Source organism: Lissotriton helveticus, chromosome 5_1 (assembly GCF_964261635.1).
Source record: "Lissotriton helveticus chromosome 5_1, aLisHel1.1, whole genome shotgun sequence".
NCBI classification, from domain to species: domain Eukaryota; kingdom Metazoa; phylum Chordata; class Amphibia; order Caudata; family Salamandridae; genus Lissotriton; species Lissotriton helveticus.
Window position 1 is genome coordinate 2,107,017,072 of NC_136065.1, and position 16,994 is coordinate 2,107,034,065.

Sequence of the window (16,994 nt, forward strand, 5' to 3'; positions counted from 1 at the left end):
CCCCTCTACATATTCCTGCACCATATGACAGGCACCGCATGGTGCCTGCTACGTATTGCAGGGATATGTGTAATCCCTATTTTTTGTACAGCAGTGTGTGCTGCAGCCCGCAGCACCTGCCGCAATACAAAATATAGACATTGCGACTGCCGTGGTAGCAGCCGCATCTTAATGCCTATGGCGGGACCGCCAACAGCCAGTCGGGAGATCCCTTTTACGAAAAGATGGCGGTCGAACAAAAGTCCAACCACCATAACAATGAGGCCCTAAATTCTTCAAAACAATATATAATGCTCATGATCTGTAGAGTCTTGTTTCAAAGTCAAATTCCATTATCATCCATCGTAAGAGTCTGACAGTGTCCTAAGATAGTTGAAAATTGTAACGTAAGTTCTATTTAACAATGGGCTGTTTCCATGCCCTCTAAAATGCATCTTTAGGTAGTTAAGGCCCAATATAACATTTCCTAGCTATCGGGAAGGAAAGTTTCAATTTTATTAAGGACGCGGAGACGAGGATTATGCTTAACTCTTTCATGTATTCCACTCAGCAGCCTTAAACAACAAGTTTAATCAAAGGCTACAACTTCCCATGAGTCCTTTGTAACAAGTCCACAGTATAACCATAGAGTAAGTCACATATAAGAAACATCAGGGAACAGCACTTCCTCTTTCTTCGAGCAAAACATTGTGAGATCCGCTTTTCGTTCAGTAGTTTGGCTTTTGGTCTGATCCTGGAGATAAAATAAAAACAGCAGTGAGTTCTCTACATATGGCACATGTTTGAAAATGATCCACAACTTCAGCCTTAGTAGTAAGTGTCAAGATATCCGACAATGAACAAAATGCAGTCCTCCATGTAACGATAGGTTCAGATCAAGTTAAAATCACCTAAACAAGTTTTAATTGAACCTTAAATTAGACCTCAATATCAGCATACACTTATCTAACAACAAAGACACCAGAGGGTACCGGGAGGGTAATAGGTGCAGACCAAATGGGAGGGATGATCCTCGCCTCCGAGTCCTTAATATAATTGAAACTTTATAGCTAGTAATGTTATATTCTATGTCAGGACAGGAGGCTCAGATTAGCGAGTTTAAAGCTGGTTAACCACCACAGAAGCCATGCCAGTGATTGGTTTAAAATAATATGCTTTAAAAGTGGAATCAGAAGACCAATCCACTGCTCTAAGAATATCCTTTAGGCGACTCCCCAGGGAAAATGCATTCGAGGTCATAGCTCCCCTGGTGGAATGTGCTCTGAATGCAGAGGTATCAATATGTGCCTATTGCAGGATCCATCTCACTCAGCAGGAAATAGCCGTCGCCACGACTGGCTTAAAAGGCCTCTTAAGGTAAGGAAACAGTTGAGCCATACCGGGTGGTCTATATTCCTCAGTCATATACTCACAGGCCCGCAGACAGTGTACTACACACAATTTTGGATGACCAGGAAATGTGGATAGTGAACCCACCTGATATTGGATTTGGCGCACCAGAAATAATTAATGACTTCCCTTCCGGAGTGAACATACGAGCTGTGATAACTAAAGTACCAACATCAGAAACTCGTTTGCACAATATTAGACATAGCAGGACTGCTAGCTTACCTTTAAGTTCCTTACAGGACAGACATGGATTATTCAACCATGATTGAAACAAATGGAGTACCACATTTACATCTCAAAGAGAAGAATACTTCGGCTCCGGTGGGAAAGACAACTGCATACCCCTCAGGACCCTACAGATTAGTGGGTGTCCCCCTTCTGGAAAATCATGGATAGGGACATGGCCCACCGAGATTGCTGATCAGCATGCATTGACAGTGGGGTAAGCCAACCCTTTATCCACAAATTCTGACAGGAAATTTACCATGAGCACTACATTCATCCCCTCAGCATCCCAACCCAGTCCCAGACACCTGCTGACCACCTTCTCCATGCCCAGCCATATCTCTTGAGATATGGCTGGGCTTGCCCAGGCTTTCCTGGTAAAGGAAGGTAGCTTGTGACGAAAGGCATGGGGTCTCCCACCGCCCCCTGTAATCCTCAAACCCAACAGTCAGAGAGTCAGTTCCTGCACCAGTTACTGCAAGCTGCCATGAAGGTCCATCAGAAGAAGAGGAGTCATGGGAAGTAGGATTGGAAAACCCATAGAAAGTTCCAGAAGAACTGGATACCATATTTGTGATTTTCAAAACGGTGTCACAAGTATTATCTCCACCTTCTGACGTCTGACCAACGCCGTGAGCCTGCTGGCATCGAGAATGGGGGAAACCCATATCCCCTGAAATTACTCCAATCTTGGAGGAAAATATCAGTCGCTTCCCTCAACTGTCCCGGCGCCAACTGAAGAAGCAAGCACGTTGGTAATTGAGTCGTGACACAAAGTGGTGCACTTGGCATGGGCCCCACTGCATCATCAAGTTCTGAAAAAGAGAAGGATCCAGATGTCAGGCACTGTAGTCCTTTAGAAGTCTGGAGTGCCAGTCCGCCGACTGATTGAGTTTCCAACTCAGATATTCCGCCGTCACTGACAACTTGTGATCCAAACAGTAGTTCCAAAAGTCCCTGGCCAAATCCACCAGAACCTTGGATCTTGTGCCTCCTACGAGATTGATATATCTTACCGTTGATATGTTATACATCAAGATGGCACAAGATGCCTTGTTGGGCGCCAGACTGAATCGCAAATGATCCAGCGTGGAGTACCAGACAACTGATGTGTAGAGACTCCTCTTGCTCTGACCACTGACCGCCTGTGGTAATATCCCGGCAGTGGGCGCCCCAACCTTGATGACTGGCATCTGGTTTTATCACCAGATACAGAGCTGTTCCAAAAATGGCCCTGCGGTTCCATTCCTGCATATGATCGAGCCACCACTGAAGCTTCATCTGGGTTTCTGTGGAAAGAGAAATCTCCTGCGTGTTTGACAGCCCCCCCCCCCCTGAGGAGTTGCACATTCAGGTGTTGTAGGACCCAGTATTGCAAGGGACCCGGAAAGACAGCTTGGATCAATGAGGATAAAATGCCTACAATCCGAAACTGGTGTCAGAGGGTTAACTTTTCCTATTGTAGTGATTTGCCCAACTCTTCGATGAATCAGGAGTATCTTCTTTCGGGGTAGCCTGAGGCACTGGTACACCGTGTTGATCTTGAACCCAAGAAAGGTCATCTGCTGTGCCGGCACAAAGTCAGACTTCTGATTGTTCAGTATAAAGCCTAGATCCTCTATTAGAGACTGAGTCATACGAAGTTGCAAGAGTAAAACAGATTTTTCCTAGTGCATCAGAAGGATGTTGTCCAGGTCTTGACTGTAGCCATTCCATAACTGGCTTCAACACATTGGTGAAGCACGAGGGTGACTAGGACTGGAGGAACAGCAGGCATGTGCAGGGCTTGAAAAATCCACTCGCTATGGTGGCCACATTTAATCAGGATGAGCTATTTTTTGGGCATACTCGCCCTTTCTGGCGAGTCGGTAGACAAACTGACTTTTGACCTCTGTCTCTGAAATCAGAGCAAATGTGACAAGATAACAAGATTTAAAGGCATAAGTACATTATAGTTAGGTCAAGTAGATTTTTCAAGTTATTAGATCTGCAGTTCTAGTAATATTTTTATGATTTTAAGAACACTGATGTGAACTCAAAGATTAGGCCTTCCCACTTGAATTGTAGGACCTGTCTGTCGAAAGGAAATATTGGGATAGTGAGGTAGGTATCCTTCAGATTGAACCGTACCAACTAGTCATTGAGCAGAAGAAAATCCCAGAGGAGGTGGATGCCCTCCATCTTAGACACACAGGAGGCATAAGATGATTCCCAGCCGGATTGGCTGGGAATCATTTTATGCCTCCTGTGTGTCTAAACACCTTTTTAGGAAGGCTTGGGGCAGCCTCTCAAAGGCATCAGATGAGGTAGCTGTCGGTCTAACATGTCCATTCTGTCTGGTCTTTGCCTTGGTCTTAGGGGCCCTCCTCGTGCCAGGAGTAGGTTCAAGATCTCAGCCTTTCCCAGATGGGGGTACAACCCGATGCCTCATCGTCAAATCAATAATGTGCTGGCTCAGGGGTAGAAGGGCCAAAGAGACTGCCCTCTCTAGGGATGCATTTATGGCATTCATTAACTCTTCATGGAGCGACTGCTCCTCCTTCACGAACTCTCAATGGGCATCAAACTCACCTGCCATAATTGATCAGGTAAAAGGAAGTGGTCAATATTGCAGGAATATGTGTGAAAACACTCCCTAGCCAACCTGGTGATAATTTACCTTAGCTAATGTTTTTAGACAATCTGTATTCTGCACGGCCTCTAAATATACTGCCCTTTGAGAATAGAATTGTTCCGTGGACGAGTCCCTTATCTGAGCATTTAAACTATTGCAGTTAAACTAGTCCGGAATGCGAGGAATGGCGTCTATGTCTCGCATGCTTACTGCTGTGGCAGCCCCTCCCTGACAGCGGAGGGGGAAACTGTCCGTAGTGGTGAGACGCGCGTAGAGGAATCCCAGAAATGTGAGGGGAGATACACTCCTTCTACCCACAGGACGTGTGCTCCATGCCCTCTGGAGGGGCGAAGTCACACAGAACGTCTCGTTGAAACGAGATGTGTTTCACATGCGACCGATACCACTGTTATGTACACTGTCGCCTGCTATGAGTGGCTGCGTCTCCTTGAGGGAGCTATACCCATCGTCTCCCTCACTAAAGGGAGATGCGTCTGAAAATCCACCATGGTAGTTCTCCCAACGCGAGGAATGCATGCCCCCTAACATACTCTAGTGGATAGAAAAAAACACCACAGTGAAATTTGATGAAGCCCACAGTGTAAAACCAATATGCAATATAGAGGAAAAGCATTTGTCTAGCTGCTGAGCAGAGAAGAAAGAGGAAGTGTTGTTCCTTGAAGTTGCTTATATGGGGCTTACTCTGCGGTTATACTGTTAACATGTTGCAAAGACTCATGGGATTTGTAATCTTTGAATAAACATGTTGCTTAAGGCTGCTCAGTGAAATAAATGAAAGAGTTAAGCATAATCTGAGCCCCCATTCCTGAGGTAGAATAAACGCCATCTTTGTTGATCCACATGAAAGTGCATGGCTCTTGCCAAAAAAATGAAATCTGCACTTGAAGAGGAAGGACTTAAAGATATCCTGTATATTTTTCAGGTGTAGCTAAAATACGAAGTTTCACAGCAGATACTATGCCATTGAATTATGAGAAGTACCAACTCTGCCTATTGCCCCTTGAGCTCTACTACTGGGACAGTAAGAAACAGCACCAACGTGCTTGAAGTGCTTATCTCATTAATTTTATTAAGTAGAAATGATCTTTCCTGTTGAGCTAATTAAAGATACTCTTTGATCTTACTGATTTACCGCACCGTGGCCTGCAAGGGATTTACACCAGAGACCAATTTGGACTAGGGGCAGTAATCTGTCAGTCAACCAAAAGAAACAATTATGACATTTGATGATAATTCCAAGTTTCCACAATGAAACATCAGGTTAGCTCTAAGTGGCTACACAGAAAGTATCATCTGGGCAAGTATGGGGAAATGGATTTGCAGAGGAGATTCTAAGCAGATATAGAGGAGAACCAGACTGGTCAGTAGCACGAAAAAGTTCCTGTCAATCAGGCAGCAGACACAGGAATTTTCTAGGGATGATAATGCAGGTAAAAATATACGACATACGAAAGTGGAGTTTTACTAACTCTGTTCCTATCACACGGCATATTAGAATGAGGAGCTAGAGAGTGGTCATTACTCTGAGAGTACCAGCTTCTCCAAGATGTGAGATTTAATGAGTCACAAGGCAACTGGATTCAGCCTGTGGCACAGAAGGATCTCCGCAGGAGGAAGGAACAAATAAATTCACAGGGATGCATCAAGAAGAGAATGGAGTAACAAACCCTAAAATAGATTCCTGAATGAAAATAACAACAATGTTGTTTGTGAGTCTACTGCAAACTTGTATGGACGCCAATTCACATAATAAGCTAACTTTGGAAAGGCTCTTGCACCACCCACTTGCTCTACATATTCTGACATGGAAATACATCATAAGAGTTTACATTCCCATATGACTCTTTAATATTTGATCAAGTTCAAACCACTTTATTCGGCTAACCAAAGCCATAACACTACATCACAGTGAACAACTTACATTAAAAAAAGAATAGAAACATATTAATATATTTTAAATTAATTCAAATATCCCACATACAAACAATAAAACAATGGCAATAAAAACAAATGGCGTATAGTTCATTAATCATGCGATAAAAGCAATTTTATCTATATTTGAACTCAGTCAACACTTTAAAATATCTAGCACCCTTTCTTCCTCTGTCTGACTGCCGCCACCAAAAAAATCGTAACATTACGAATCTCCCATGGGTTGTTTACCAACTGCAGATATAGTAGGGCTGGTCTGACTTGCACATATCCCTTCCCGTTTAAAATAGGTCTTAAAAACGTTCGCCTCATAGGGCTAAAATGCTCACAAAACATTGTAAAGTGCATGGTGTCCTGCGAAGAAAAATTATCACATGTACAGGGACCTAGATCTTTTACTCTGCTCCAGCCCTGTACATCTGTTAAAAGACAATGAATACGATTAAAACGGAACCTAATTAGAAGAAATTGATGGAAAGGGTTTGTAACAATTAACAAATACGGTTCTATCAGTGGGACTGTCTTGAACAACAAATGGGCTCTCACCGTGGGTTTCACAGTCTCCATTGCCTCTCTCTCTGCAGACAGCATACTTACGAATCGGGCTTTAACCCATGCCACATTCTCTTTCACTATCTTTGTGGCAAAGAGTTCCTGTTGTCTCAATTTTCCAAGCACTGACTTAACATATTGTATCCATTGGATTGTGCCCACGTTATTCAACGCTATGCAGTCCCTAAGGATTTCTCTGTTCAGTCCCAATTCTGTATTAATCCATGTCTTTAGCCAACAAATCACAGGACCCAACCCAATTTGAGTCACAGCCCAGCTCTTGGTGAATAGCAAAAGTAGAGGTAGATTGGGGGACCGCCAGGAGAGATCTCATAAATTTGTTTTCAACTTGCTGGAATACCACTGCGGGTTTACATCCCCAAATCGCCGACTCATATGATGCTATAGTGATGCTTTTAGAGCCGTTCATTTTGAGCAACGCATCAAGAGGCTTCGCTCCCAATCAGGAAGCAAAACCTTGAATGGCAGCTATGTACCTTGACATTACACGTTTTTTTGCCCTTAACTGGGAAGTCCATGAGCCTCTTTTATCAAATAAAACTCCCAAATAGGGGAAAGAGGAGACCCTTGACATCTCAACCCCTTCACAATAAAAAGTTTTAGATTTTTTTGGCCTCTGCCCCATTGTCATCGTATGCGATTTGGTTTTATTGACAATAAGGACCAGGGATTGCATAAAAGATCCAAAGGAGTTCAAGAGTTTCTGCAGACCAACTGCAGTGCGGGCCAAGAGAGCCGCATCGTCAGCATATAGGAGAGCAGGAATCACCCTGTCTTCTATACGTGGAATATCTAAGGTGGCCGTGCTAAGGGAGGAATTTAAGTTATTTATATAAAGTAAAATAAGCAAACGGGCTAAAATACAACCCTGACGAACCCCTTTATCAATTTTAAAGTGCTTACCATCTTGGTTGACTCTGACCCTAGCATAAAGAGCCTGATGAAGATCAGCTAAAACAGCGGTCCATCCCCATATCCATCTATAATGACCATAACTTTGTTCTGTTTACTAGGTCAAAGGCCGAAGACAGGTCCATAAAGGCCAGCTGCAGCGTACCTTGCTTCGCCACTGTATATTTCTCTACCAAAAGTTCAGATTTAAACATTGATCTAAGGTACCTTTTCTTATTATTATTATTATTAAGGGAGATTTGTAGAGCGCATGGTTACGCTAAAAGCGTGTCCCCGCGCTAAACTGAAGCGCTCAGGAGTAGCAGTAGGGGAGGGAGCCCAGCTATTTTGAAAATAGGTGTGTTTTCAATTTCCTCCTGAAACTGGATTCAGAAGGATCCAGACGGAGACTAAGAGGTAGAGCATTCCAGCTCTTAGCCACCAGGTATCGGAAGGATCTACCTCCCATGCGAGCCCTTTTCACCCTCGGGACCTTAAGTAGGCCTCCCTGCGAGGAGCGCAGAGCGCGAGGTGGTGCATACCTGGTGACTAGGTTCTGAAGTGGTGCTGGCGCCTTCTTAGCAAGGATACGATGGCAGGTGCAGAGGGATTTAAATTCAACTCTGCTCCTTACTGGAAGCCAGTGGAGGGACTGAAGGGCCGCTTTAGAGTCCGATCTCTTAGGAATTTTTAATATGAGGCGTGCTGCAGCATTCTGTAGCACCTGAAGTCGATTTATTGCCTTACAGGTAGCTCCCAGATACAGTAGGTTGCCAAAGTCCAGGCGTGATGTGACAAGGGCGTGCACCAGCGTTCTGCGGGCGGCCGTAGGGAGGAGAGCTAGGACCTTCCGTAGGTTTTTTAGAACGCTGAAGCAGATGCCCGTCACCCTGTCTATCTGGGGTCCAAACGACAAGTCAGCATCAAGCCAGACCCCAAGATTTCTGACTTCTTGCCGAGGTGTAGGGGCCTCACCTAGACATGGTGGCCACCATGCCGACGACCAGACAGATGGATTCCCACCCACCACGAGCACCTCGGTCTTGTTGCCGTTTAATTTCAGGCAATTTGTTGACATCCAGGTAGCAAGATCTTGCATGCAAGCCCTGAAACTGTCCATGGCAAGGCCGGGTGCACGCGAGAGGGAGACAACCAGCTGCGTGTTGTCGGCATACGATACAATCCGCAATCCATGCCCCACAGCAATCGGAGCCACTGGGGAGACATAAAGATTGAAAAGGGTTGGGCTCAGGGACGATCCCTGTGGGACGCCCTGACCCAGTCCTATGTCTCTGGAGTAGTGGTCGCCTTGGCGAACCTGGAAACTTCTCCCAGTCAGGAAGGATTGGATCCATTGGAGTGCGGCTCCAGATATACCTCCATTATTCGGACACTGTAGCAAGGTGGAATGAGCTACAGTGTCGAATGCCGCACTCAGGTCCAATAAGATAAGGGCCATAGTATGACCCATATTGGCAATCTGTTAAAATTCCATAGTCAACCAACCAATCAGAAAGTTTATTTAAAATAAATCTGCCTAAAACTTTCACCACTGAAACAATCAGGGAAATAGGTCTATAGCAACCAGGGTCACCTCTCTGTCCTTTTTAAACGCTGGGATAATGGTCGAGAGAGACCAAGTTGGCGGAAATCCGTGCTTACTAGCCGTATTTCGAAGATTAGTTATGATTTTTGCCCAGAGCTGTGGTGTTTGTTTATATAAATCGTCCGGGACACAATCGGGGCCAGGCGGCTTACTGCTAGTCATTTGTGCGATAGCCAACTCCACTTCGGTTTCTGTAAAAATCAATGATGAAGTATTGCCCCGGGTTAGGTCAGGAGTATCTGGGGAGATCATCTTGACCTGTGATGCTCCATAAACAGTATTAAAATGGGAATACCACTGATCCTCCGTAATATTACATTCTAGGGGCGTATTATTTAATCCCGTAAAAAAGGTTTTATTGACTATAGCCTAAAATCTTGCACTAACCCTATTGACCTTAACCAAAGCAGGTCATTCCAAGCCTCTTCCATGATTTCCTGTTTGCGGCAATTAATCGTACTTTTATAGGACTGTCTCAATTGGGCTACAAGGGTACGGTCTCTAGGAACCTGCTTCAGTGTAGAAATAAGCTTTTGGTGGGCTTTTTAACACTCCTTATCAAATCATTTCTCCCCAAATTAATATAACTTCTGCTATGCATAGTTAGGCCTGATGCCACCTGTGCACAGATCTCTTCAAATGCCAATAAAACCTCTGGGCCCTAATCTCCAGGACTAAGACATATATTAAAACTCTCTTCCGCTTTATGCAATAAGTCTTGAAGGAATTACTCCGGGATTATGCTAGTCCATTTTAACCTCCGTCCCTGGTCTCTGGTCCTTACATGTATACTGGTGGGTTTCTCTTTAGGCCAACTGACCTACATAACTCGAGTGTAACTGGATTATGGTCACTATATTCCGACCAAACAACACCATACTTAAACATTTGAGGTGATAATGCTGGGGAAATAAAGATATAATCAATTATTGAATCATGCCCCCTTGCCTTAAAAGTAGGGATCCTCCTCCCCGCAATATTTTTGTTTGGCTGTCATAAATCAACTGCTGCCAGGAGATCCTCCAGGCATTCTCCTTGCGAGCTATGTTCAAAATGGCAACTAAGGGGATCCTCAGGGCCAAGATAATCTCTCACAAAACAATCCTTCAGACACAAGTGAAAATTAAAATCTCCCAAAATAAAAATAGAATAATAAGTGGTTTGTTTGAGTTTATAATCAGTTAAAAAAAAAAACTTTTAGGCTATTTAAATGCTCATTTAAAAATCCAACCTCCGGTGAATTGTAGAAATGTACTATTAACAATTTCCTATAATTAGCATGATTAATTTCTACAGCTAGACAATTGGTGGAACCTCTAAACACCGAACAATGTTTTCCCATCGCCTTTAGTGATATTAGAATCATAAGTCCCCCCTTTGCTCTCCCCGAGGCAGAAGGCTGTGCTGACAAAATATGATTTATAACCGTCCAGCCAGAAATGATCTTCTCTTTCCCACATCTCTTGTAAACCCACTATATCATAGGCTTTAAGAAAATGTATCCATCTGGGTTCCCTACTTTTTGTTCTAAGTCCTGCTACATTCCAACTTAAGATCTTACAATTCATGTTCTCCTCCACCCTCTTCATAAGGGATCCTTCTCCCCCCCGCCCCGCCCACTGGAACAAGGGGCTGCAGTCAGTCGTTTTCATCCAAGCAGCTTAGTGGGTAAAACCTAATGGAGCACACTAGGCCGTTCGCCATTGTGTCCTTATTTAAAGGTTTGTACAATAGTTTGGGGGTGAATGGACCTCTATTTTGAATCAGATTTTCAAGCCGGTTCATCCTAGGACCTTGCCCAGCAGATGGATCAACATTCTTTTCCATTTGTACTGAAGTCCCCAGCGGAGTCCTACCCAGGGTCCCACCTACGATTGCTCTCTGGGGGTGGGTAAAAAAATCCCAATGGTAGAGCCCTTATGCCCCCTGGGCCCGCATTATAACATCAATTAAACAGCATTCCTGCCACCCCTATTTGATCAAAGTTAATAACAATACAGTCACCTTCTCCTTCTTTAATCCTCTGTCCTACCCCACCAATACGTCTAACCATTATAGTATGAGCCGAGGCCTGTGCCCCATTTATTGAGTGTTGCTTATACCAAAACTTGTTTTTTGCGTAAGAGTTCCTCAGTGGTTTCTATCACGTTCGTTTTAAGTGGGGGTACTCCTGTGAGCACTGCGACTAAAGGAGTGGCCTCAGGTGCGACATTGAGTTTAAAATTGTTATGTCTTTTACAATCTCCCCCACTACCATGGGACTCCCCTAAATTCTTGAGTTGGTTATTCACAGCCGTTACACAATCAGGTTGCCTTCGTACATCACCACCCCTTAAATTCTGAACGGCAGTACCCCTAGTTGATATACCCTGCTCCACAGTTTCATCTGAATGTACGATGATATTACTGCCACTTTTACTCTGAATGCCGGTACCCCTGGGTGATATACCCCCCTCTACAATAGAACTAGATTGTACGGTTATATTATTGCCACTTTGATTATTCATCACAATATCTACCCATTCCAGTTTTTCAAACAACAGGGTAAATTTCCTATCCATTAGAACTTTGAACTGGGCTAGTGCAGTTCCCAAGGCGGTGTCCACGGCAGAAACAAGAGCAGAGTCCCCGATACTGTCCTTGCCTAGTGATGGAGCAGAAAAAACTTCATCAGTCTGTATCCCAGCGGAATTGGTTAAAGATACTACGTGGTACGCTGCATGGCTTACGGATCTGGCTCCCTTGTTGCTTTTGGTTTTTTGGGCGCCAACACCCCGTTTACGTTTTACTGGTGGCTCTTTAACTATGGTCTCATCCAATGGTTTAGAGATCCGTGCTCTGGTAGCTATCCCTGACCCGTTGAAAGCAACTATGGGGGCTGTTTCCAGGGTTGGCAAGAGTGAGGTCGTAGGCACATTACAGGGTGTAATAGGTAAACACGTTAGTGGAGAGCCCCCCTGATTGGAAGAACCTAAGGACGAGCGTCTTGGGAGTGTTAAACAATCTAAGGAGAGTCGCCGCTCGGTCAGTTCAATTTCCTGAGTCAGCAACAACTCCGCCCTGATGATGAAGGCGTCTAATGTACCTGGCACTCCCTTACGTTTACTCATAGTTAGTATGTTAGTCCGAGGTTCTTGACAAACAATACCTCATAGACCGTAATATACTAAGAGGGATGGAACACGGGGGCTAATGACAGGGATGAAAGTAGCTGTAACAGTACCTTGAGGCTGAACGGTGCACACAAATGCCGATGATCAAATGTCAGAGCGGGGGCCCTGCCCAGCCTCTGCCTGGCTCTGATGGGCCCAGGCATCGCCCCGCACATCAGGACAGCAGAGTTTTTAACTTGCCTCCAGGTGCGATTACAGCGTCAGAAGCGCGAGGGCTGCTGGGGATTGTAGTTGGACCGTTACCCTCATAGCCTGGATGATCCAAGTTGGCCGTCCTCACGGCAGCAGCGGCGGTTGCAACAACGATGTCCCGGTCCTTTGGTGCGCTCACATATGTCCACTGGTGCCAGTGTGACAACACATTGGCTGGCACCCTTGAGCCTGTTCTGACCTGACGTCACACAAGGTAGAGAAATCCTGCCATATAGTTAAAGACAGTACACAGCTGACTCAGTGCGATAGGTGCTCGCACACAGCGTGTATATGTTAAGCAACCACACAAAAGGTTTTAACCACTTGGCTGCTAAGGGGTTTTCCCCTCCTGTGCTGCATATTTATGAATCCCATTATACATGACGAGTTGACCTTGTCATGAGCACAGCTCCAGTGTGCCTCATGACGAGTTCACCTTGTCATTAGCATGCAAGTGGTTAAGTCCATATTCTACACCTTTACAAAAGTCAAAATCACCCACCATTCTGTAATTTATTATCCTAGAGAAGGTGTGAGATCTTATAATGTGTTTGAAGAGTACAGTGCTTTTGTAACAAGTACAAGTCACAAGTGTACTCCGTGTGTGCAGGATGCTTGAAATGGTCCACTACACCCAATGGTGTAATACTGGAGGAAAGGGATGGGATCCAAAGATATGATTAAAGGATGTACTATGTGCATAATATATCCCACCTACAAAATGATTAATATATATTAAATATATTGCACAGCTGGTGCACAGCCAAGAAGGTGGCTGTGATAGGAGCTCCTCCGCGGAGCCCCTAAGCCTGAATTCTATCCTAGGGTTTCACTGCACAGCAACGTTCTTACCAGATTACCGGGGCTGCCTGGGAAGGGGTGAACGGTCCTGATGAAGGTGACAGCGGATGGGGGCCCTGCATTTCATTTTGTTACATAGTATATCATACATTCATTCATTGTGTATAAATTCTATATGTTTTTCTTCTGAATAACAGCAATACAGCTATCAGTAAACACAATACTGTTGCAAAGAAAAAATCAAAAACTGGACAGCAATTGACAAGCAGCATTCCTGCATATCCCCTGGCGTCGGGGCTAGATGTGGTTTTACAGTTTGTTTCCAGTCTCATCCTTCTCATTTTATTTATTAAAAAAAATCTTTTTATTATTTTGAAATACAAACAAAACATGAAAAGGGACCAATGCAAATATAAAGCATTCCACATTCCGAGTTAATATAAGACACGACAATTCTGCACCAATTAGCAGAGCATATAACCCCCATTCAAACTTGATGCTGTAACACCAAGCCTCTCAATCAGCCCATTGCCGGGCCTGGGTTCAGGCTCTTAATTCCTAAGCAATGCCCCCTTCCTTGTCCCCCACAATGATTATCAACTCCCATCCCCACACCCCTGCCGCTGGCGCTGTGTGTAAATAACAAGTGTTGCAAAGATACTACCTTCGCGTGTAATGTACTAATGGATCATCGTATACTCTATACTGAGATTCCTCATAACCTCCTATGCTTCGGGGACCTCCCACTGCGCCAATTCCTCCTACTCCAGATGGAGCCACTCATGCTTGTTCCTCCCCCGCCGAGGACACCGAAGTCGAATCAACCTCCATGTCCAGCATCCGGAGTTCTGCCACCAAGGCCTCCCATGCCCGAGCCGCTTCTAGCGCTTTTTCATTATGGGACCTATGCGCCTGTTGCATTCTATTGGAACTCTCACTTCCCGCCCGCTGAAGTAACGCTGCCTTCCACCTAACATAGCTAGGGCCAATCACTGCCTTCCAATGCAACGTTATTTCCCTCTTGGCTAAGATAAGGCCCAAATCCATAAACTTACTAGTTATCTTATTTTTACTAGTATGTGGGAACCCGTGTAACAAGCACGCCCCCTTGTCCATAACAATCTGCCGCTCAGTCACCCTACATAGCGCCCCGGTCACCACTTCCCAGTATGTACCCAGCTGAGGGCAATCCCATAACATGTGGCCTAGATCCGCTCCCTCAGCACGACATCGGGGGCATATCGCTGTATCAATTCGGAAATATTGATTAATTTTAGCTGGTGTGAGGTATGCCCTATGTAACACAAAGAATTGAATCAACTGGAACCTAGCATTCCTAGTGCGCTTCCACACCCTTCGAAGTATCTGTGACCAGGCCGCTTCTGGCATATCCTTCTCTAGGTCCGCTGCCCATTGCTCCCGCAATCTTTGTAGCGGGGTAAGTCCATCCACTAACATTCGCTTATATAGACAGGTAATTGCCTTATACGTGCCCGCTGCCATCACCACATATTGACATGCTCCGCTTATTGGGGGTTCAGAAAGGCCAGCCCCCCAATGTTTTTGCAAAGCGGCACTCAAGGCCCCGTGCAACAGGAAGTGACCCCGCGGAAGGCCAGACGTTTCCTGCAACTCGCTGTATGGTAACAGGGCGCCGTCTGCATATATGTCGCCCACCATCTGCAGGCCCAGTTCCTCCCACTCCGCCAGGCCAGACCAATCGCCCCCATGCGGCAGCGCTGTGCACATGCCCAGTGGTATCTCGGGTTCATAAGGCCTCAGCACTCCAAGTCTACTGTGGAACCATTTCCAACAATATCGAAGGGTACTCTCCACCATAGATAAGTCAGCAATCCTCAGCCTCTGCTGCATTATTACAAACGATAACACATGTCTGGGTACGTCCGGCATAGCCTCCCTCTCCGGTCCTCTGAACTCCGGTGCCAACGCCTGAGTGAGGACCTGAAACTGCGCAGCTAGATAGTATAACTCAAAATGTGGAGTAGCGAGGCCTCCCTATTCCCACGGCCTCATCAGCGTTTCCAATGCTACTCTGCGCTGACCTGCACCCCAAATAAAGCCACCCACTGCCGAACGGAGTTGACAGAAGAATGCCGCCAGTATTCGTATTGGTAAAGCCTGAAAAAAGTATAAAAGGCGAGGGAGCGCCACCATCTTCAGGAGCTCGACCCGCCCGCCACCGACAACGGGAGAGACCCCCAGAACCGCATGCTGCTTCTCAAGCCCCTCATGGCTCTCACAATATTACCCTCGAATAGATCCTCCTGTGTATGATACACCTGTGTTCCTAAATAAGGAAGGCATCGTGGTTCCCGCGCTAGATCAGGCGGTAACACCGTCGGGGCACATGCACTTGATACTGGGAAAACACAGGTCTTGGCCCAGTTAACCCGCAGGCCCGAGAGGTCCCCAAAACGTCCGAGAAGGTTGCACGCCCCACTCAGGGCGTCCCCCGCTTCGTTCAAGAACATAATGAGGTCATCCGCGTAAAGAGAGATATGGTGTTCGCGGCCTCTGAGCCGCAGGCCCCGGTATGGATCTTCCAGCCTTGCACGCACCGCCAGCGGCTCTATCGCAAGAGCGAACAACAGCGGGGAAAGCTGGCAGCCCTGTCTAGTGCCCCGCTCCACGGGGTAGGACGAGGAAACAGCACTTCCCACCCGAACTCTAGCGGTCGCCGACGAATACAGGATTTTAGTCCACTGAACATAGCCAGCCCCAAGCCCAAACGCCATCATAACGGAGAACAAATAGGGCCATTCCAGGCTATCAAACGCCTCAGCAATGTCGACCGAGAGCACCACCGCCTGTCCCTGCCCTCCACGCCCCCCATTCAAGACCCCTAACAGCCTACGGACACTACAGGCAGTATTACGCGTCGGGATAAAACCAGCCTGATCAGCATGCACCAGCCTCATCATTAGTGGAAGGAGCCTAGTAGCGAGCACACGGCTCAGTATTTTATAATCCGTAGTAAGCATAGAAAGAGGCCTATACGTCACTGGGTCAGTCGGCGGCTTCCCAGGCTTAAGGAGTGTTACAATGATGGCCTCCCTAGTAGACTCCAGTAACATCCCCGCCTCCCGAGCCTCCCGGTACATCACTAGTAATCTCGGAGCCAGTAGGTTAACCCCTTCGCTGCGGCGGCTATTCCGCCGCAGCGCTAAGGGGGTGGGGCGGCCGCACGGCGGTTCCGTGCTTGTGACGGAACCGCTCCGTCACGGCTCGCGGGTGAGCTGTGCTTGTGACAGAACGGTTCCGTCATGGCCCCGCCCGTTCTTCAGAACGTTAGCGCAGGCGCGGAATTCGCGCCGCGCAGGCGCGGTGGCAGGGCCGTGACGGAACCGTTCCGTCACCGGCACAGCCCACCCGGGGCTCGTGACGGAACGGTTCCGTCACGAGCATGGAAGAGGCTAATGTAGGCCAAATAGAATTCTATAGGCAAGCCGTCGCTCCTAGGCGTTTTGTTGCGCGCTAATTGCCTAATGGCGAAGCGGATCTCAGCCAATGTAATGTCCTGCCCTAGAGCTTCCGCCTCCTCCTCCTCTATCGCGGG

At 46.3% G+C, this 16,994-nt stretch overlaps 1 long non-coding RNA gene across 1 annotated transcript in view; it reads right to left on the reverse strand.

Annotated features, from left to right (window-relative positions):
* Positions 1 to 388: 388 nt before the first annotated feature.
* Positions 389 to 16,994, reverse strand: part of LOC144756378 (uncharacterized) — an 88,910-nt gene continuing 72,304 nt past the window's right edge. Inside the window, exon 3 of the long non-coding RNA XR_013595136.1 lies at positions 389 to 733. This is a non-coding gene — a long non-coding RNA (uncharacterized LOC144756378). The remainder of the gene's footprint in view (positions 734 to 16,994) is intronic.